The sequence below is a fragment of the Salmo salar genome, chromosome 11, assembly GCF_965601325.2.
Source record: "Salmo salar chromosome 11, fSalSal1, whole genome shotgun sequence".
In the NCBI taxonomy this organism is placed as follows: Eukaryota; Metazoa; Chordata; class Actinopteri; order Salmoniformes; family Salmonidae; genus Salmo; species Salmo salar.
The window spans coordinates 101648098-101654927 of NC_138301.1; positions in this window are offsets into that span (position 1 = coordinate 101648098).

Consider the following 6830-nt stretch of genomic DNA (forward strand, 5'->3'; position numbering starts at 1 on the left):
TTATTGTGAAGTGGAAAGGTCTAGGAGCAACAACCGCTCAGTCTTGAAGTGGTAGGCCACACAAGCTCACAGAACGGAACCGCTGAGTGCTGAAGTGAGTAGCGCACACAAGCGTAAGATCACTATGCGCAATGCCAAGCGTCGGCTGGAGTAGTGTAAAGCTCGCCGTCATTGGACTCTGGAAGAGTGGAAACGTGTTCTCTGGAGTGATGAATCACACTTCACCATCTGGTAGTCCAACAGACAAATCTGGGTTGGGAGGATGCCAGGAGAATGCTACCTGCCCCAATGCATAATGCCAACTGTAAAGTTTGGAGGAGGAGGAATAATGGTCTGGGGCTGTTTTTCATGGTTCAGGTTAGGCCCCTTAGTTCCAGTGAAGGGAAATCTTAACGCTACAGCATACAATGGCATTTTAGATAATTATGTGCTTCCAACATTGTGGCAACAGTTTGGGGAAGGCCCTTTCCTGTTTCATCATGACAATGCCCGCATGCACAAAGCGAGGTTCATACAGAAATGGTTCATTGAGATCAGTGTGGAAGAACATGACTGGTCTGCACAGAGCCCTGACATTAACCCCTTTAAATACCTTTTGGATTAATTGGAATGGAGTGGCATTAAAAGTTTGCCAGGCCTAATTGCCCAACATCAGTGCCCGGCCTCACTAATGCGCCTGTGGCTGAATGGAAGCCAGTCCCCGCAGCAATGTTCCAACAGTCTGAAATGGTCCACCCACACAGACAGTGTGGTGAAGAAGGCGCATCTTGGCACCTAAGACCCTTACACACTTTTACAAATGCACAATTGAGAGCATTCTGTCGGGCTGTATCAACGCCTGGTATGGCACCTGCACCGTCCGCAACCGCAGGGCTCTCCAGAGGGTGGTGCGGTCCAGCCAACGCATCACCGGGGGGACACTGCCTGCCCTCCAGGACACCTACAGTACCTGATGTCACAGGAAGGTTAAAAAGATCATCAAGGACATCGACCAGCCGAGACACGCCGATATCCTCCAGAAGGCGAGGTCAATACAGGTGCATCAAAGCTGGGACCAAAAGACTGAAAAACATCTTCTATTTCAAGGCCATTAGACTGTTAAATAGTCATCACTAGCTGGCTACCACACCGTTACTCAATACTGTACATAGAGATGGAATCACTAGTCACTAATGGAACACAAGTCACTTTAATAATGTTTGCATACTGCTTTACTCATTTCTTTTGTGTATATACTGTATTTTAGTCAATGCCACGCCGACATTGCTTGTCCTAATATTTATATATTTCTTCATTCCATTCTTTTACTTGTAGATTTGTGGGTATTGCTGTGGAGCAAGGAACACAAGCATTTCGCTACATCCGCAATAACATCTGCTAATATGTGTATGTGAACAAAGACATTTTTATTTGACTTGATCTAGTGGAAAGCCTTCCCAGAAGGGTGGAGGCTTTTATAGCAGCAAAGGCGTGACCAACTCCATATTAATGCCCATGATTTTGGAATTAGATTTTCGATGAGCAGGTGTCCACATAGTTTTGGTCATGTAGTGTATGTGTAGGCCTGCTTACAGTAAAATTATTTTAAAGTCACCATGAGATTTACCAGTCTGTTTGGCCTTCAATTACCCACACAAACTAATCAAAATACTTTTAGCAGAAAAAAAATATGAATTTCACATTAATTCCAATTAAGTTTTGAGGTGTGTGTCTGATTATATTGAAAACCAGCACTGAATATGGCCTCCAAAACAATGAAGTCATTCAATTCCTAGAACTAAACGGACTGTAAACCCCAAAACATAAAAGGGTATTGTGCAGACGCCTGCAGTTGCCTGCCAGGTCAGTCTCTCTCACCTGACACCTTCTTCATTTTAATCTGGAGCAAATGGCACACAGCTTGTGGCTGATTGGTCAGATGCCTCCTCTGTATTTGGAGAGTGATTTTCTCCTGACCTTTTCCTCTGTGTGATGCTGCTGAGAGGCGAAAAACAAGAGGAGAAAGTGCTGGGGTGGAGCGGTTGGGGTTGCTCTCTTGCATACATTGTGATTTATTGTGTTGTCCAAGTATTAAACAACTGGCAATGCAGTCAATTATTCTGTTGCAACATGGTAACATCAGGTCAAGTAATGGATTTAATGTGCAGGGAGAGAGGAAACTATTGTACCTGGTTAGGGCCACCATCACACTACAGTTTGAACCTCTTATATATCTCAGTACAGTCTGAACCTCTTGAATTAACCATCTCAGTACAGTCTGAATCTATTATATATCTCAGTACCAGTGGTGGTCAGTGCCGTTTAAGATGAGGGAGGACAATTTTATTTTCTTCATGAGCATGGCCTTATTTCTATTACAACATATTGGATGACTGTCATTCATATTCCATTCACCCAGTTCAATGTAACATCGATAGGTTTAGGCTACTACAGTGGGGGAAAAAAAGTATTTGATCCCCTGCTGATTTTGTACGTTTGCCCACTTAAAAAGAAATGATCAGTCTATCATTTTAATAGTAGGTTTATTTGAACAGTGAGAGACAGAATAACAACAAAACAATCCAGAAAAACGCATGTCAAATATGTTATAAATTGATTTGCATTTTAATGAGGGAAATAAGTATTTGACCCCTCTGCAAAACATGACTTAGTACTTGGTGGCAAAACCCTTGTTGGCAATCACAGAGGTCAGACGTTTCTTGTAGTTGGCCACCAGGTTTGCACAAATCTCAGGAGGGATTTTGTCCCACTCCTCTTTGCAGATCTTCTCCAAGTTATTAAGGTTTCGAGGCTGACGTTTGGCAACTCGAACCTTCAGCTCCCTCCACAGATTTTCTATGGGATTAAGGTCTGGAGACTGGCTAGGCCACTCCAGGACCTTAATGTGCTTCTTCTTGAGCCACTCCTTTGTTGCCTTGGCCATGGGTCATTGTCATGCTGGAATACTCATCCACGACCTATTTCCAATGCCCTGGCTGAGGGAAGGAGGTTTTTACCCAAGATTTGACGGTACATGGCCCCGTCCATCATACCTTTGATGCGGTGAAGTTGTCCTGTCCCCTTAGCAGAAAAACACCCCCAAAGCATAATGTTTCCACCTCCATGTTTGATGCTGGACATGGTGTTCTTGGGGTCATAGGCAGCATTCCTCCTCGTCCAAACACGGCGAGTTGAGTTGATGTCAAAGAGCTCCATTTTGGTCTCATCTGACCACAACACTTTCACCAGTTGTTCTCTGAGTCATTCAGATGTTCATTGGCAGACTTCAGATGGGCCTGTATATGTATTCTTGAGCAGGGGGACCTTGTGGGCGCTGCAGGATTTCAGTCCTTCACGGCGTAGTGTGTTACCAATTGTTTTCTTGGTGACTATGGTCCCAGCTGCCTTGAGATCATTGACAAGATCCTCCCGTGTAGTTCTGGGCTGATTCCTCACCATTCTCATGTTCATTGCAACTCCACGAGGTGAGATCTTGCTTGGAGCCCCAGGCCGAGGGATATTGGCAGTTCTTTTGTGTTTCTTCCATTTGCGAATAGTCGCACCAAATGTTGTCACCTTCTCACCAAGCTGCTTGACGATGGTCTTGTAGCCAATTCCAGCCTTGTGTAGGTCTACAATCTTGTCCCTGACATCCTTGGAGAGCTCTTTGGTCTTGGCCATGGTGGAGAGTTTGGAATCTGATTGATTGATTGCTTCTGTGGACAGGTGTCTTTTTTACAGGTAACAAGCTGCGGTTAGGAGCACTCCCTTTAAGAGTGTACTCCTAATCTCAGCTCGTTACCTGTATAAAGACACCTGGGATCCAGAAATCTTTCTGATTGAGAGGGGGTCAAATACTTATTTCCCTCATTAAAATGCAAATCAATTTATAACATTTCTGACATGCGTTTTTCTGGATATTTTTGCTGTTATTCTGTCTCTCACTGTTCAAATAAACCTACCATTAAAATTATAGACTGATCCTTTCTTTGTCAGTGGGCAAACGTACAAAATAATCAGGGGATCAAATACTTTTTTCCCCCACTGTACATCATACTCCAATTTTCCCTATACCCATCATGAGGTTGCTACAACCTAGCCTATGAATGAAAGTTTACAACTTAGGTGCACAAAGGTAGAGAGAAAAATGGAGGTGACAGAGTGACACATGGACAGACAGTAACACATTCAATACTGCCTTGCACACTCTTGCCTGCATCTACAGTAGCTGATATGGGGTGTAATAATTAATCCATCACTTGCAATTGTGAGATTTTATTGGACAAATTAAGATATGTTTTGTTTCATCTAAGAAACATTTTTCAACAGATTCAACAGAATGAATACAACCCTGATCACTCATAAAAACAGTTCACTTTCACAACAGCCACGTTGTATTCCTTCTCACATCTATGCGCTCTCCTCCTCTCACCTTTTCCCTTCATCGCTCGTGGATGTCAATGAACAACTCATCAGATGTATGTGACCAGGCAAAAAAAACTTTCCAAGCTAAACCATATCATAACTGCTACTCACGTCCTCCATCGCTGTCACCATATTAGCTAAAGTAACGTCATTGTCAACATAGCTAATAGAACTACTGCGTTAGTAAACCTAATACAATCATACAGTAACGTTACAGTGTACACACAGTTGTCATGACGTTGGCCTGTGGGTAAGGTTTATGACCCCCCCCCCCCATAAATACCTTTCTCCCTTCCCCTCTCTGACCCTACTGAAGGACTTGAACAGCCTGTGTTAAATATAGAGAGTCTGGGAACATCAAACAAATGGGGAAAAGGAACCATATTTTGGTAATAAAACCAGTTGGAAATATGCTTTGGAACGTAATGAGTATGGATTTCATTTCAGTTGTCATCTGAGACATTATGACTGATGACAGGACGACATAAACTGTACCTGGGAAAGTATCCACCCTCTAGTTATCAGAGTCACATGGAATTGTTATGCAATTGAAATGTTTGATATTGAAATTGTTTGTTAGGAGATTAAATGTAATTTTAGCTTCCAAATGAGAGAATTGGGTTTTCATAAGGAAAGTGCCCTGCTTGATCAGTGGCCCAACCCTGTGAAGAGACAGGGGTTATAAACGATGAAACACCTCCCTCCCCCTCTCCACTATATAAGCCTTTGACGAAAAGATAACCAGTGGTTCCAGTACGGGAGGTCTGCAGCCTCTACGTTAGAAGGACACACATGTCAAGTACAGAACTAAGCCAACCTCGGCGTGAGCTATGCTATGAACTGGTATGAACTTTGAGCTTATTCACTACAGAAGTGCTACTTCCTAGCCGTTGAGTTAGCAGCGGCCGCTGTCGACTTGGGCTAGGAAAGGAAGGACGACGGATCCAGTCTAACAGACAGACGAAGATACCACCACGTATCCAATTTACCACCAGAGACATTCTTGCGAGGACAGGAAGGTCTGTTGGCCAACCCGGCCAGCATCTACGACCAATCTACCGAAGCGCAGCTCAGAGTAAATATTTATTGCATTTTCCTTTTCCAAATGGGCGGTAATTTAGAATGCATAAGATAATGTATTTACGATAGCATAGCTGCTGTTTCTGTGTTCCTAAATCTTCCCGCTCTTTCATTCAAGCCCAACCCCCTTTCCTTTGTGTAACCAGCTTTCATACAGGTTCCGTTCACCAGGGGTGAATTCTGTATGACATCATTGTATTCTGTGTATTTGTAATTCTGTGTGATTAGTTAGGTATTTAGTAAATAAATAATTAAACCCAATTTTGTATTGCTGATTCAACTTGTTAGCCAGGGTTCGTGAAGATAGCCAAGAATTTACAACTTTCATTATGAGACTGAAAATAAGATAAGGGTTAATATTGACTGCTATCGATGTAAAATATTACTAAGTATTTTAAGAGTTTATTCGGAAGATAACGGCTCTATAAACGTTCTTCCGTGGTGCCCCGACTTTCTAGTTAATTACATTTACATGATTAGCTTAATCAGGTAATATTAAGTACAGAGAAAGAATTGTATAGGTTAGCATGTCATATCACTTAATCCGGCATAGCCAAAGACACGACACAGTCAGTGAGCAGTTTAGCACTTACACCGGCGGGCCCAGGTGGCAATAAATTTGTATAACCAATAGCTTACCTTGACTTCCAATGTTGTGTTGGATAGTCAGCTAGCTAACATAGCATCCCTCAGTTTGAGTAGGCTGGACAACAGAATGAGTCAAAATTCACCCAAGGCTGAAAATGGCAAACAAATGTGGGCTAAGCTGGAACACTTGCGCGAGCCCATAGCAAATGAATGGAAATGGAACATTCGCAAAGGCTGTTTTGACTGGAGTGATGCTTAGAATTCCATTTTGCCTAAATGGAACCAAAAAATGTATCCCTTTTTATTTTACCACTACAATCTGTTCTTAGTACGAAACTGAAGAATAACAACTTGTGTAGAAAGTTAACATCCGCACCTCAATGGTGCCAGGTGTGTTTATGTCTGCATAACGAGGAAGTAGGAAAAAAATGTCAACTTCTGAGTATTTCTGGTCTAGCGTTTGATGACAACGAGATACACTGCCCAGCCTTACATCATTTGAGAGAGGAGATTCTAATGATTAAAATGGTGTCCGAAATAAAAAAATAGAAATATACACATTGCGAGATATTTGGCGAAATATACCAGCATACTTCTCCATAGGAAAACAATGGGGGGAGCTCAGCGGTCCAAGGGCAAAAGGTATTTTGGGGCTAGCGTTTGATGACAACGAGATACACTGCCCAGCCTTACATACTTAGAAAGATGAGATTCTCATGATTAAATTGGTGTCCAATTGAAAAAAATGTAAACGTACA